This window comes from Schistocerca piceifrons, chromosome 5 (genome assembly GCF_021461385.2).
Source record: "Schistocerca piceifrons isolate TAMUIC-IGC-003096 chromosome 5, iqSchPice1.1, whole genome shotgun sequence".
NCBI classification, from domain to species: domain Eukaryota; kingdom Metazoa; phylum Arthropoda; class Insecta; order Orthoptera; family Acrididae; genus Schistocerca; species Schistocerca piceifrons.
Window position 1 is genome coordinate 553,753,409 of NC_060142.1, and position 17,300 is coordinate 553,770,708.

Sequence of the window (17,300 nt, forward strand, 5' to 3'; positions counted from 1 at the left end):
CATGAAGTGCTGAGTGCTATTGACAAGGGATTTCAGATCGATTCCGTATTCCTGGATTTCCAGAAGGCTTTTGATGCTGTACCACACAAGCGGCTCGTAGTAAAATTGCGTACTTATAGAATGTCGTCTCAGTTATGTGACTGGATTTGCGATTTCCTGTCATAGAGGTCACAGTTCGTAGTAATTGACGAAAAGTCATCGAGTAAAACAGAAATGATTTCAGGCGTTCCGCAAGGTAGTGTTATGGGTCCTTTGCTGTTCCTTATCTTTATAAACGATCTGGGCTGGAAATCATTAAAAGAAAGGCGTTTCTCGTTGCGACGGAATCTTCTCACGAAATTCCAATCACCAACTTTCTCCTCCGAATGCGAAAATATTTTGTTGACATCGACCTACATAGGGCGGAACGATCACCACGATAAAATAAGGGAAATCAGAGCTGGTACTGAAAGATATAGGTGTTCATTCATTCCGCATGCTATACGAGATTGGAATAATAGAGAATTGTGAAGGTGGTTCGATGAGCCCTCTGCCAGGCACTTAAATGTGATTTGCAGAGTATCCATGTAGATGTAGATGTAGATGGCGGCTGCTATGTAGCACAGACTACTACACCAAATGCCGCTCTGATACAGAGAAGTAAATTATATCAACTGGACATGCTCCTGAAGACACGTTATGTCAATGCGTATCTTGTCTCAATATTGAACTAGTTTGTGCACGTCCTTCTCTTAACGGTTATGATGGCAAAAAGATTTCAGGCAGCATACGGACATTTCGTGAGCGCCGATCTCATTTTTCAAGTCCGATACGCCATCCCGACTCTGCCGCAGTGGGCGGGCGGCATCGGTCTAATTCATGTCTCCAACCATGCACTAGCGCTCTATCTCAGCAATATGTGTTGCCTGTGGACGTCTGCCCACGCCAGTCTGATAGGCACCGTGACAGCTAAAAGGACATTACGCTCTCTACAACCACTGGTTTACGTGGGACGCATTTCACCGTCACTCACCCAGTTCTTGATTGGCCTCAGCTACGTACCAGTGGTCCTGCCGTCGACACGGATTATGAGCATGAAAGACTATTATCGCCTTTACCAATAGCGACGGCCGGAGTGGCCGAGCGGTTCTAGGCGCTACAGTCTGGAAACGCGTGACCGCTACGGTCGCAGGTTCGAATCCTGCCTCGGGCATGGATGTGTGTGATGTCTTTAGGTTAGTTAAGTTTAAGTAGTTCTAGGTTCTAGGGGACTGATGACCTCAGAAGTTAAGTCCCAAAGTGCTCAGAGCCATTTGAACCATTTCTTACCAATAGTAAAAAACCATCAAATCGGTGGCACAGCGGCACGCCGTAGTTGGCTGGAACATGGCATGCTGTGTAGTACATAAATCTTTTCTACCTACGTCGATGCGTTCGTTGCGGTACGTGGCACTGAAAGGGAAATTCGCTGCTCGTCAGTAGCTACACTCCATTCATCTGATGGACGACTCTTTGTGTCAGAGCTGCTTAATCGTATTTTCGGAAGCGCACCGCCTGACTTGAGACATGACCGGCGACTGCTGGCATTTCACCCAACGCCCGCTGGCGTTGCAGTCGCGGAGGTTGCCGGAGTCTATCTACCAGACGATATATTGCGCCTATACAGAGTATGTACCCCAACAACCAGGACGAATGCCTATAAGTGGCTAAAAGGCACGGCTCTTTACTACATATTTTGTGATGCACACAAAAGCACACTTTTTGATCCCTACTGACGACGACACATCCGGCTTTCAGCTGCCACCCGAAGTACAGAACCCACCTCGGTCATCACTGATGTTCATATTTGCGGACACTCCTGTTCACTGGGACATTCTGGGTATGACATGCGGTTCTGAAGAAGGTTGCTGGAGAATATTGATCCCCTACGACTCGGACGCGTGTTACAGCGTTCGTAAGATCTATTTTTTTTTTTACTGCTTCATCCCCTTCCAGATCATAGAGCCCGTTGTGTGGATGTGTTGACGGAATGGCCAAGCATTGGGTTCGACCCCTACCCTCCCCGCCGTCTTGCTCCCGCAGAGGTTTCTTAGATTTAAAAAAAATGACTCAGCAGTTAACGCATCTGCCTAGTAAGCAGGAGATGCTGGGTTCGGGCCCAGTCTGGCACACATTTTCACTTGTCCCCGCTGATTCTGAATGAAGCCCCAATGCAGCTAATATCACTATTTCCTTTCCTTTCTCCCCCTCCACCTCCAGTTTACATAATAAATATTAACATTAATGACATTGTAAAATATAAAGAAAAGTGTTAAAGACACCATATCAGTTTCGTTTCTTTATGCGGATGACGTTTTGACATAGCACGAAAAAGGAAGTACTTCCAACGTGTACTGTGCCACCTGAATTACCGTCGTAAATAATACGGCGCTGAGCTCTCCAAGACCAAGACTAAAGTGGTAGCTTTCTGGAGCAAAGACAAGGATCGATCCAAAATAACTGCGGGTAATGTGATTGTAGAACATGTGCAGTCCTTCAGATACTTCAGATGTCAAATTGGCGTAGACAGTAATGAAGATCTAGATGTAGGACTGGCTACATTTGGAAATACACAGGATGAACTAGAACTCCACCTAAAAACTTTCATGTACATCTACTCTGCAACTCACAATTAAGTGCTCGGCAGAGGGTTCATCGAACCACATTGGAGCTATTTCTCTACTGTTCCTCTCTCAAAAAGCGAACGGTAAAAACGAGAACTTAAATCCGCATAAGCTCCGTTTCTCTTATTTTGTTATGATGATCATTTCTCCCTATGTATGTGGGCGCCAAAAACATTTTCATACTCTGAGGAGGAAGCTGGTGATTTAACTTTCATGAATAGATCCTGCCGCAACGAAAAACGCCTTTAATTTAAAGATTGCCACCCAAATTCTCGTGTCATATCCACGTCACTCTGTCCCCTATTTCGCGATAATACAAAACGAACTGCCTTGTTTTGAACTATTTCGCGGATCCCACATCGCAAGCAGTACTCCACAAGAGGGTGGACAAAAGTAGTTTAAACGATCTTCTTAACAGACCTGCTGCATTTTCTAAGAGCTCTGCCAATAAATCGCAGTCTTTGGTCTGGTTTCCCCACAAAATTTTCTATGTGATCATTCCACTTTATTATTCTTAATTTAATCCCTAAGTTTTTAGTTAAATTTACAGTCTTTAGATTTGTGTAATTTATCGTATAACCGCAAAATTAAAGTATTCCATTCTGTGCTAGTATGGACGACTTCACACTTTTCGTTATTTAGAGTCATTTATCACTTTCCGCATCATACTGATATTTGTTTAATCATTTTGCAACTGGTTTTGATCACCAGAGGACTTTAAAAGCGGTATATGACAGCGTCATCTGCAAACAATCTAAGAGGGCTTCTCAGATGGTTTCCTAAATCTTTTATGCAGATCAGGAACAGCAGAGGGCCTATAACACTTTCTTGGGGAACGCCAGATACTGCTTCTGTTTTACTCGATGACATTCCTTCAGTTGCTATCTTTCTGACAGGAAATCGCGAATCCACTCGCACGCCTGAGATGATTCTCCGCTGCCACGCAATTTGATTAGAGGTCGCTTATGAGGAGCGTTCTCAAAAGCTTTCTGGAAATCAAAAAATATAGATCAATTTGGCACCCCACTTACTACTTCATGAGAAGGAAGAGCTAGTTTTATTTCACAAGAATGATATTTCCTGAGTTCATGTTGGCTGTTTGTCAATAAATCGTTTTCCTTGAGGTAATTCATATTGTACAAATGCAGTATATGTTTCAAAATCCTGCTGCAGATCGACGTTAATGATGTGAGGCTATAATTCAGCAGATTATTTCTATTTATTTTCTTGGTTATTGATGACTAACGCAACTTTACAGTTATTAGGTACGGATCTTTTGGCTTGCTAGCAGTTGTATATGACTGGTAGGTTTGGAGCTATTGTATTAGCATACTCTGAAATGAACGTCGCTGGTATACCTTCTGGACCGGATGCCTTGCTTTTATTAAGTGATTTAAGCGGCTTCACTACGCCAAGGATATTTACGTCGAAGTTACTTTTGTTGGTAGTTGCTCTTGTTTCGAATTCTAGAACATTTACTTCATGTTATTTGACAAAGGAATTTTGGAAAACCGTATTTAGTAATTCTGCTTGATGGCGCTGTCACCAGTAAGATCAACAATGTCATCGTACAGTGAAGGTATTGATTGCATTTTGCTACTGCTGTACCTTACATACGACCTTAATCTCTTTGGGTGTTCTGCCAGATTCAGACAAAGTTTCGTTGTGTAAACTATTAACAGCATCTCACATCGAAGTTTATGCTGAATATCGAGCTCTTGTAAAACTTTGCCAATCTTGAGGATTATGTGTTCTTTTAAATTTGGCATTCTTTTATTTTTTTTTTTTGCAATAATGTTCTGATCTTTTTTTACCATGGGGGATCAGTACCAACGCCTATTAATTTATTTGGTATTATGTTTCTCAATTTCCGTCGATACTATTTCTTTGAATTCAAACCACATTTGGTCTACGCTTACATTGTCATATCGGAATGAGGGGAAACTGTATCTCAGGAAGGCGTCATGCGAAATTTTATCTGCTTTTGAAAATATTTGTATTTTGCGTTTGCTTTTGGTGGGTTTGGATGTTACGGTATTCAGCCTCGCTACAGCAACCTTGTGCTCACTAATCCCTGTATCCGTCATGATGCTACATATTTGCTCAAGATTATTTGTTGCTAAGAGATCAAGTAAGTTTTTGCAACCATTTACACTTTGCGTCGATCCTGAGCTAAGTCTTCAAAATAATTTTCTGAGAAAGCGTTCAGTACGACTTCTGACGACGTTTTACGCCTACCATCGACTTTAAACATGTATTTTAGCCAATACATCTGAGATAGATTGAAGTCTCGACGAAATATAATCGTATGAGTGATGTACCTATTCGAAATGAGACTCAAGTTTTCTTTGAACTTTTCAGAAACTGTATCATCTGAGTCGGGGATCAGTAAAAGGAACTAATTATTAATCTATCCCGGTGGTCAAGCATAAGCTACCCACACTAACGCTCAGTTTCACTACAACGTAAACTACTTGTGGCAGCAATGAACGGTCCACCACCAACTCTATTTAATCTGTCTTTCTGAACATGATTTGGTATGTTGTAAAAATTTGGCAGAAATTTTTTCCAGTTTTTAGCTAGCTTTCTGTTCCTATAACGATTTGAGCTTCAGTGTTTTCTACGAGGGTTGGAACTTAAATAGTGGAAAATATTTATTCACAATCGATACAAAAGAGTTACATGTTTACACCTGTTATTGTCCTTCAGAGTAGTCACCAGCGTTGCGTAGAACTCGTTTCCAGCTATGTGGAAGGCGTAGTATAGCGTTAGCAGAGCCTGTTACGTTGATGGTGCGAATGGAGCGGTCTGCTGCCTGTCGAATCTCTGAAACTGTTCTGAACCAAATGCAACGAAGTGGTTCCTTCATCTTCAGAATCAAATCAAAGTCACAAGGACTAAAGTCCGGGAAGTATGGTGGAAGGTACAGTACTTCCCAGTCCCATCGACCGAACAGAGCAGCCACAGCTTGCGGTGTATGCGCCATCGCATTGTCGTACAAGATGATGGGTGGGTTGCGCAGAAAGTGCCGCCACTTCTTTCGCAAACCTGGTCGCAGGTGATGCTCCAAAAACGAACAATAATACTGTGCATTGACGGTCTGCCGTGGAGGAACGTAATGCGTTAGGATAACACCATCACAGTCGTACACGAGAATCACCACAACTTTCACCATATTGGGGCTCTGACGCGCTTTCGACTTTGGATTCGCGTTTCAGTTTTGGCTCGTATGATGTGGCCCATGTCTCATCCCGAGTTACGATACGGCGTAAGAAAGCCTCTCCTTCACGCTCATAGCGCTCCAAGTGCGTCTGAGCAGCGTCGTAACGCATCCATTTCTGCATTTCCGTCAAGTCATGCGGAACCCATCCTGATGCAGTTTTTCGCATGCCCAGGCGTTCCTTCAGGATGCGAAGCACAGTTGTATGCGCCAATCCGGTTTCGTGGGTGAGTTCACGAATCGTATGGCGTCGATCACTGTCCACTAACGCGGCAACAGCATGCACTTCTTCTTCAGGGACGCTAGGACGATCTGCCCGATGCATGTCTGCCACAGTTTGCCTACCTTCGTTGATGGCTTTTAACCAAAGTGCCACTGTTCTGCACGGCAATACCGATTTCGCGCAAGCCTCTTGAAGACCTTGATGACACTATCGTGCTGTACGACCTATGGCACATTCAATCTTCTTTATCTCCGTTGTTCCTGCTTCGAAAGCATAGTGACACCGTTACGTTAGACCGCTCGCTCACAAGTGATTGTGTTTCCCTCGACTGTGCGCACGCCGGTGACGTGGGACGGGCGAGTCCATTTGCTCGGAGGTAAGGTAGGTATGTCAACAACGTGTGCTATCAGCGACAATAGTAGATAACATTGCATAGTGTTTCCACAGCAGTGTTGCCACTATTTAAGTTGCAACCTACGTATTAGCGCTTGGAGCTCTGGTTCTTTCCCAACACAGCTACAAAATTTACTACTATAATACTATTTATTACTATTTCTACCTTCGTCCTGAGTTTGTCCTGCACCCTTTCAGAAGACGTCCCCTCTGTAGTATCTTGATACCGTCTAATCCAACAATCGCCCAGTCCCGTCCACACTGTCCTTGCTACCTTTGCAGTGGAATCCGGAAATCCATCATCCTGTGGCTTAAGTAGAGGAATCGGCAGCCTACACGGTTTCAAGACCATCTGAACCTCTGATTCAGACACTTCACTCGGTTCTGTACGTAAAGAACACAGTCGGTTCCATCGACGACGCTACATATGGTGAGCTCCATATTCACATCAAAAGCAAGAGCCGTAGTCTTCACACTTCAGCTAGCCATCAGAAACCATGGAGAATCTCTTACGATCTAGAGCGACACACATCATTTGTACCAGAATGAGCCAGTACATGTAGTTGGCTGCTCTCTCTGCTCCTCATGGCAACTGGAAGCACCCGTTCCACATCTGGAATGGCTCATGGCATGCACACATAATTCACACTGGGTATTTCCCCTTCTTGGCAGCCATTTCCCTAAGGGGCCCAATTACAAGCCTAAAGTTGGAGCTCTCAGCTATCAATACTCCCACCCTTTGTGAATGCTCGGACCTTACGGGTCCTTTAGAATAGGGTGAACGACTGCGTCTGGCTCAGCGTTTTCATTAGTACAGATATTGCCCCAACCTGGTCGTCAGACGAACCAGAGACGTTCTCTGATAGGCCCTCCAGAAAGTCTTCCGCTTCTTGCCATACCTTGGGACGTTGTCCCACTCGACCACGGGAGAGGGGGCAACCTCAGTGCGGACAGTACCGTGGGTGACCACAGAAGTGGACCGATCGAGGGACATGTGGAACGTGCTGGATGTCCGCACGTCCAGCCCCAACAGTGATGTCCATATCTACGGTCTCAAGCTGCGTGACCGAAGGAAACACCGCCTGGAGCTGTGACCGAAGGGTCAGCAACTAAGCTCAGTCTGAAAACAGCAATCCGTACTAAAGATGACGGAAATACGCTTTAGACAGTTAATAGCGCGTGGATCTATGCCCGATAAATACACAAACATCCACAAAATATAGGAGTTTGATTAAGAGCACAAGTTTGCCTTCAGTAGAGCTCAGTTCTGTTTAAGGTTTTTTTCTGCCAGTGTTAGTTGCCGATACACGGCAGTACTACAATAGGGTTACTGACGAAGGGGTGCCGATATGCTTTTCATCTGTGAGTTCAATGAATGCGACGGAAGAGTGGAACGGCGACAGTATGCTGAGCTATTCCTGCTCCGACAGCAACTACAACACTTTTGCCGACGGGGGTTGTTGTATTAATCTGAATTTTGTATTGTACATTTTAGTTACTGCATATAAAAGAGTTCTTCAATGTTGTGAAGGTATTTTCACAGAAACAAGGGTGACTGCGGTAGCAGATTTAATCATAGTTACATTACTACGAGCCGCTGGAGACCATGGGCCCCTTCTACCAAAATACACAGAAGCCTTGAACAACCTCTGACAGTTTGTAAGTGGAGTTCTGGTTCACCTGTACGTGGCACCGTTCATAACGTGTTTGAAAATCAGATCAGATAATAAACGAGAACAAAATTTCACAAAATTATGGCTTTTCCATCACTTTGAAGCAAATGCTGAGTACCTACGAAAAGATCATTAGGTAAAATACGAGTAAAAAGTGCTGAAATGAAGTTTCTAAGAAGAACAAAAGGCTACTCAAAGGTCACATAAAAAATGAAACGGTGCAACAAGAAGTAAAAGTAGAGCAAACTGAAAGCAGAGTGCCAAAGTAGGGTAACACCTTCAAAGAAAACATGCATAAAAGGAAAGTAAACGACTTCCCATGCCATCCTTAGCTGATAAACTGGAAAGAAGAAGAGATGATTGAACACCTAAGAAGAAATGGACAGACAGTATGTGAAGAAGGAGCAGGGTCAATGACTAATCCACAAAGCGTAGAAGAAGGAGAAACTGTCTCAACAAGAAAAGATGTGTCGAGAGGGTGTGCCGCGTTTTAGATTGTTTGTAGGGATTCGTCCAAGTTACAGTTCTTCTTTGCGATATTAGTGCGGAAAACATTAATATAGCTACTGACTGATAAAAAGGCTATTTTTAATACTGTTGTTCTTCTCCTCACATACTGCTGACTTTCGCTTTCTTGTTTTCTCGCCTTTTGGTCTACATAAACTAGAAAAATTACTTAAAATTTTCTACATTTTGAAATATTGCATGCAAACTATCCCCGTTGTTCGCGCCACCTCTTTGTTATCATTCGTTGCGTACATAAAAATAATGTGTGTTTTGATGTAATGTGTATTTCTGGCAGTTCTAGAAAATTTATGAGCGTCGCGTATAACTAAATCGAACAAAATTGACATTTGTGACGTGACTTACACAAATAGTGGTATTGAACCTAGTTTCGGATAATCGGTTTCTTTTAACTGAGGAATATATTTATGTGATTAGTATTATGTTTCCACCATTTATCGATGTTTGTTCAGTCCCGAGACTGGAGCTAATTACACTGAAGCACCAAAGAAACTAGTACAGGCAAGCGTATTCAAATACAGAGATATGTAAACAGGCAGAATACGGCTCTGCTGTCGGCAACGCCTATATAAGACACGTGTCTGATGCAGTTGTTACATCGGTTACTGCTGCTACAATAGCAGGTTATCAGGGATTTTCCTGTACGAACATTTCACGAGTCTACCGTGAATATCAGGAATCCGGTAGAACATCAAATCTCCGACATCTCTGCAGCTGGAAAGAGATCCTACAAGAACGGTACGACTGAAGAGAATCGTTCAACGTGACAGAAGTGCAACCTTTCCGCAAATTGATCCAGATCAATGCTGGAACACCAACAAGTGTTAGCGTGCGAACCATTCAACGAAACATCATTGATATGGGCTTTCTGAGCCGAAGGCTCTCTCGAGTACCCTTGATGACTACATGACACAAAGCTCTTCACTTCGACTGGGCACTTCAGTACCGACACTGGACTATTGATTATTGGAAACATGTTGCCCGGTCGGACGAGTCCCGTTTTAAACTGTATCGAGCAAATGGATGTGTACAGGTATGGAGACAACCTCATGAATCCATGGTCACTGCATGTCAGCAGGGCACTGTTCAAGCTGATGGAGGCTCTATAATAGTGTCGGGCGCGTGCAGTTGGACTGATACGGGACACCTGATAGTCTAGATACGACTCTGACAGGTGACACGTACGTAAGCATCCTGTCTGATCACTTGATCCTTTCATGTCCATTGTGCATTCCGACGAACTTGGGCAATTCCAGCAGGACAGTGCGACACCCACAAGTCCAGAATTGCTACAGAGTGGCTCTAGAACACTCTTCTGAGTTTAAACACTTTCGCTGGCTACCAAATTCCCCAGACATGAACAGCCTTGCAACGTGCTGTTCAGAAGAGATATCCATACCGTCGTGCTCTTGTGAATTTATGGACAGCCCTGCAGGATTCATGGTGTCAGTTCCCCCCAACACTACTTCAGAGATTAGTCGAGTCGATGCCACGTCGTGTTGCGGCACTTCTGTGTGTTCGCGGAGGCCCTACGCGATATTGGGCAGGTGTACCAGTTTCTTTGGCTCTTCAGTGAAATTTTGCTGTGATTTAAATTTGTTCCTAATGTTCTTGAGTAACATTTGATTCGTTTTTATGCCCGTATAAATACCACATAATTTGATTTGTTAACTAAAGTTAAAGTTAGCGGTCTAATGCGCTGCAGTAATGGACTGTGCGGCTGGTCCCGGCGGAGGTTCGAGTCCTATGTTTGGAATGAAGTTGTTGTCACAAACATAAAAAACAGCATAACATTAGCAATGAAGAGAGACTTTTCTTTATAACACCATTTTCCACACCATAATGTGTACTCTGCTTCAAGTTCGTTTTGCGGTACCCTGTTCTCAAAGTAAACTTTCAGTTCGGATAGCTTATCGAGACTCCTGATGGCAGTTAACGGGTAATATTATTTCGACTGAAGATAAGACATTCTTTTATCGACTAAATTTCTTCTCCAGGTTATAAATGAACCCATTCATTGCTGGTAAAAGTACTGCTCTTCTATGATATATTGCAGGAGAAGTTGTGTGGATGGTTGTCTCTTTCAGTTTTATTCTACCTCTCTATGTATCTAGATAACATATTGAAACACTTCCTTGTGTAAGGTTGATGATTTTTCAAAAATCTTGTGAAATCATTTTCCACCTGTATTTTTCGTCATCTAGTCAACTACTGAGTTCCGCGTTTACTTAACTGAATTACGGATGTAGTATATATGAGTGATAGATGATAGCAAATAAACTTAAAAAATTAAACGTGCAATCAAACTCACTTTGGTTATAGTTATTTTCTCATGCCATGGTATTATTAATTTAAAAACGTAATTATACCATATGACCGTTGTTTTAACCTGCCTGTTTACCTATTTACCTTATAGTAAGTACATTCATGCATATTGCATATTTTGATTTTTTAGACTTAATATGACATAGTTTAAATATTAATCTTCCACATTACTCACCCTTTTCTGCATGTTATTACGGCTAGTGCGCCCAATAGTGCATTTTATGAGTTTTATTCCTTAAAATATGCAATTTCAATGAAGAAGGATAAACCGTTTTATTGGGCAGTGATCTCGTAGTTTCACTAAGCAGAGAAATAATTTCGTTATTTACGATAACTGTATTTTGGCAAACCACTAAAAAGCAGTCCACTGCAATCTGCCTGCACCCTCCACGGCCATTTTACGTTCTTCTACCTTCAGTTTGGATTTGAGGGAGGAAGTGAACAGAAATGGATGAGCGCGAATTTTTTGGGACACTGTGATTGTTTTCGTCAGTGCTGTTCGAATAAACAGATCTAATATTGTTCTGTTCGACAGAGAAGTTAGAACGACTTCTGGTAGCGCAAATGTAAAGAATCTGAAATTATTCAGCTTTATACTTTCCCAAATTTTCTCATTTAAGTATGCATTTGTCACTTCTTGCAATGTAGAAAGATAATTTTCTTCATTAAAGAATGTTTGAAATGTGGACCACATCAGCTGTATTATGGAATGACGACAGTGGAAAAATTTGTGCCGGAATGCGATTCTCACCTGGGTTTCTCGCTTATCGCTAGAGTCTGCCTTACGATAAAGCTATCCGGGTTCGAATCCCGATCCGGCACAAATGTTCATTGTCGTCATTCCAGTATACTGCTGATTGTTCTCCATATTCGCAACTGCGAATAAATTTCATCTATTTCATAGAACATTGTATAGAACTTCTGAACAACACAGGCGCTGCATTATCGTATTAAAGAGCTATTGTATTTAGAAGCAATTGGCTGTGCCCATGGTAAGAGACGAAACCGAGCATTTGCCCCAGCTGAAAATTGGAAGGAAACCACAGAAACCATTTTCAGTGTTATCGAGGGATGGATTCGAAACACCTCGCTGGAGAATTTGGAAAAACTGGTGTTATACAATGTTTCCAAATAAAATAAAATGCATCACGAGAAACATGTAATTCTGATATTTCATGTGTGTCCTTTAATTGTGCATGTTTGGCCATTTGATTGTGCTTCACTGTGTTCATATTTTAAGATTCGGTTGTGCTAGTAATTCCATGCTCCGTTATCATAGAATTACAAGGGTGTAATAACATTTTGGACGAAAGGGGAGGGGACTGTACGGGGCAATCGGCTCGGAGGAATTCAAGCAGCTTGCTGAAAAATCCTTTAGCAACAAATTATAGAATGTGCTGTCACCACAAACTTTCGCACTCCTCAAACCCCTCCCCGTCCTTCCTTTTTAGAACTGGCTTTCGTAATTGAGTAACACTCAAGTGAGCACACTGGGCGATATTTTGACATTGGGCTACTAATGATAGAATTCTGAGCAAAATTTTTAAAGAAATGCAACCATTTACGTTTTGCCGATAATTTTGTTGATCAACACGATTTTTGGGCGACACTGGAAAATTCATTTTGATGCACTGATTTCAATTTAATGTTATTTCTAATGACATTTACCGCTCTGCTGCCTTGTGAATTATTGAAATATTGGAACCCCAAAGTTCTACCAGTTTCCAAATAAAGACTTCAGTGCTAACAGTAAATTTGTGTAGATAGGCAGATAGGATACATATTTTTAACGTACTGTAACGCTAGCGAACGAATCAAAATCAGTTCTCTTCTTCTTTCTTTTTACATACTCATCCATAATTAGAAGCCATCACAACAGCACACACCACAAAAACAATAAATCCTAGCACATTTTACATTAAATTCAACTGCAAGAAAGAACTCAACTGATCGGTGGGCTTGTTGACTATCGATCGTTGAGTACATCGTTGTCGTCGTGTGACTGAAAATCAAAATATATTTAAATTTCAGTACAGGACAACTAGGTCGAGTGCAATTTCATTTGGATGACACGGGGAGAGGGTTTGGATTCCCCCCTCCCCCCTCCCAATCCCCCACCCCCTTTGGCTACGTCCTAGTCACTGCTCAGAAGACGCATGTCAGAACGCTGTTCTTCCTTAGCGGATGTCGCGCGCTGGGCAGCCATTTCGAACCGCTTTTTGCTTCTCTGTAGTATGATGCCGTCTGTAAGCCATTTCTTACATAATTGGTAACAGTAATGCCAACTTAAAGAACAATGGCACGGAACATCGATTTCTAATTACACTTTTAAGGTTTTCATTTGAATACCCCTCACACATTGTCCGTAAACGATTGAATATTCAGACAAGGGTTGTCGGTCATCATCAATATTTACAAAATATCAATATTAGCTGTATAACGTCGATTTTATACTGTCGATACTGGAGTCTGTGAAATACAGTAACATCATTGTGAAATATACAATAACGACCTTCGATGTTGGCTAAAATCCGGGCTACCATTTAAACAAATCTTTTTCTGAATATGACTCGCAACTACACTAGTGCAACACATTAAATGACATGTCACAAGTAGCCACGGTGTGTGTGTGGGAGGGAGGGGGGGGGGGGAGACGACAATACAGTATTTTTAGCGACTGCGAATGAGATAAAAATTAGTATTTCAAATTCAGTGTCTAAAAAGTGTCTTCAACTAACATTTCGGAATATCTCAAAATATGCTTCAAAACTTGCAACGTAAGCTTTACACCTGTGTAAAACAAATTTGTAGATGATTTGTAAAGATGAATAACCGTTTCAGACTGTTGAAAGCGAAGGAAAGACATTGCACCTTTCTATAAAATATCATCGAGATATAAATTCCATAGGACGTTCTAAAACCAATTTGAAGTTATTTTTCAGAACTACTTCAGAAATAAAATACAGAACGTAGCTAGTTTAACACTCATGAGAGATACTTCGGCAAACTAAATGCAGTGTAGAGGTTTTCTGGGAATTATCGTTCTTTATTTTGATAACGATTAAATGGAAACTGTTAGGTACATATGAGTTGTCAGTATCGCACAGGTGAGTATATTTCTAGCATGCTATTACAGACTTGTAACGAGTGAGAAAAAGGCCTAAATACTAGTAAGCTACTGGCAGTAGTGACTGATTCAAGAGCAAATATGATTACGGAGTGGAAATAATATTTGTCAGAAAAGGTATCAAATTGTGTTTTGCCCATATGCTAAATTTATTAAGATAAAAATATCTACTGAGAGGACTGACAAACTACCTGAGTTGATTACTGTTGTGAAAAGTACTGTAACGTGGTTTAAACAAAGTGTAATAGCAAGTAAAGAGCTAAGGAAAGATTCGGACCTCACGCTAATTCAAGAAGTCTCCACTAGACAGAATAACCGTTCTACGTCATTGAAGGTATTTTCAGCTGCGTCCAGTGGTTAATCATATCATTAGTTGCTATTGCTAGTCACCGCCCATGCTGACAGCCGGAGGTATTGAGGATCTGGCACATATTTGCGAAATTCTGCGGCATACAGAAAGGACTTCTCATGGAACCTGGATAGAAAAGTACGTTGCAAGCAGTAGTGCTGACCTAGTATGTTGAATATTACAACATATGGTATGCAATAGACATACATTATTTGGAAGAATCTGAAGAGTAGCTCCGTAATAGGATTCAAAAAGTACAACTGAACGGTTTATGGCGTTGGCTATATCAACGTTGTTCGATAGTAGATTCAAGAACATACACTTTTCAAGATGCTTTAACGCACTCGAAGGGAATTAAAACCATCAAGGATTTTATTGCCGCTGTTGGAACGATTGTCATTGAGGTTGTGCAACGCATTGACACATTACAGGAAAACAGAGAAACCCAATTTGATTTATGGAATGAACATAGTGAAATAGGACAAGAAAAAAAACAATTTGCAAACTTCAACAGAAACGGACCTAGCATCACAGTTCAGTTATTATCTGGAAGATTGGCTTCCAGATCTTACACAAAATCTTAAACAAGATAAAATTACAGCATCGGTGCAATCCATCCAAATATTAACAAAACTGCACTTAAATATTTGAACTGTATAGCAACATTGTAAGCTTCTGAAAGTCTGTTCTCGAAACTTGGATGTATATGCACCCTGACAACAACGCAACAAAGTGAAATGGTGAAGCCTCTTACAATTTTATTGTTAAAATCTGCAGTCAAAAACATTTTGATAATAATGTTAATTATTGATTTATTTATTAATAACAAATGTATTCACTAGAAATAAGTATGTTAAAAATATCGATGTTTAAATGTCGATAACGAAATCGAAATCAATATCGACGATTTGCCAACACCGCACATAGCTGATACATATTACCATACAAGTCTTGCCAAAGAAGTTTCTTTCGACGACCCACCACGATTTACGTCAAATCATCAAAAGAGAGGCGTATTAAGGAGAAGAGAAAATTCCTGTTAATAAATTTTTCATGTAAGCTTAACCCAAAAATATGTAGTAGATATCACTTTCCACAATGAATGACATGTTGAGTATTTTGGAGTCGGGAGCTTCCTTATACATCAATATCTCGTTCTGAGTAAAAGTCAATAACAATTACGGAAATTTGCATTTCTTAATTTTTCCGTTGTGGTCATAAAGTACCTCAACTTGGTTGTACACCTTATTGAAGTTTGTTGTTATTACTAACAGTGTGCTACAAGATATTTCCAGATTTTCGACTCTACTTTAATATAAGAACCTCATTAACCATCAATTGTTAAAATAAGTCAACAACAATCAACTAATTTTGTTTTTTATACTTCTTTATGGTGGGCACAAAGTAATGCGCGTTATGGAAAATGCGTTAGTATTACTAGGAGTAAGAAAGAGTGCAATGTAGTATTGTACAATTAAAGGTATATAAAAGGAATTATTATCTCATATCTGTTGAGTGATGAGCAAAAATGTTAAAATATCTAGGTTGCAAGCCCTGCTAATAAATGCAATTGTTCACCCCAGATCGGAGTATGACCTGTATTGCTAGTCCAGTAAGGTATAAGGAGAGCTTATGTGATGTTCGGAATGTGGAGGATAGAAACAAGCAAAAATGATGAAGTGAGGAGGGTTCTTGAGTCGTGCCTTGATACTGTAGCTCTGTCAGTAAGAACATTTCCTGGCAAAGTTCCAGTTTAATCTGTCGGGAAGAGAATTAAACTGATTTTGTGGACTCACCATCTTACTTCAGAAACTATGACCAATATTTTTATTTGCAACACTGCATCTTGTTATTGACAACCTTGAAGTGGATAGAACAATAACTGAAGAATATTACACAAGCTTTCTAGGTCACTCGGGTAAAATCCACGCGAAAAGAGGACTGGATTAAAAAAAAAATAATATTTCATAAGGACAGTGCACTTGACCTTAAAGATGCTTTGGCAATGGGAAACAGGGATTTGAAGAACGAATGGTTGGCACATCCACCATCTACATGCACATCTACATCGATATTCCGCAATCCACCTTACGGAGCGTGGTGGGAGGTACGTCATACCCTATTAGTCATTTCCTTTCCTGTTCCACTTGCAAATGGAACGTGGGAAGAACGACTGTCTGTATGCCTCCGTATCAGCCCTAATTTCAGTATTTCATTTTCTTGATCCTTACCGCAATGTATGTTGGAGGCAACACAATCGTTCTACAGTCAGCTCCAAATGCCGGTTTCTAAATTTTCTCAATAGTGTTCTTCGAAAAGAATGTCTCCTTCCCTCCGGTGATTCCCATCTGAGTTCTCGAAGCATCTCCGCAACACTTGTGTGTAGTTTGAATTTCCCAGTAACAAATCTAGCAACTCGCCTCTAACTTGCTTCGATGTCTTTCTTTAATCCGACCTGGTACGAATCCGAAACATTCGAGTATAGTACTCAAGAATAGGTCGCAGTAGCGTCCTATGTGCGGTCTCCTTTACAGATGAACCAGACTTTCCCAGAATTCTCCCAATAAACCGAAGTCGACCTTATGCCTTTTCTAACACAATCCTCAGTTTCTCGTTCCATTTTATATCGCTTTACAACGTTACTCCCAAATATTTAAAGGATGTGACTCTGTCAAACAGGACACTATTAATGTTGTACATCCGAACATTACGGGCTTATTTTTCCTACTCATCGGTATCAACTTACACTTTTTTACCTTTGTATTTAGCTGCTACTCATCTCACCAACTAGAAATTTTGTCTAAGCGATCTTGTGTCCTTCTA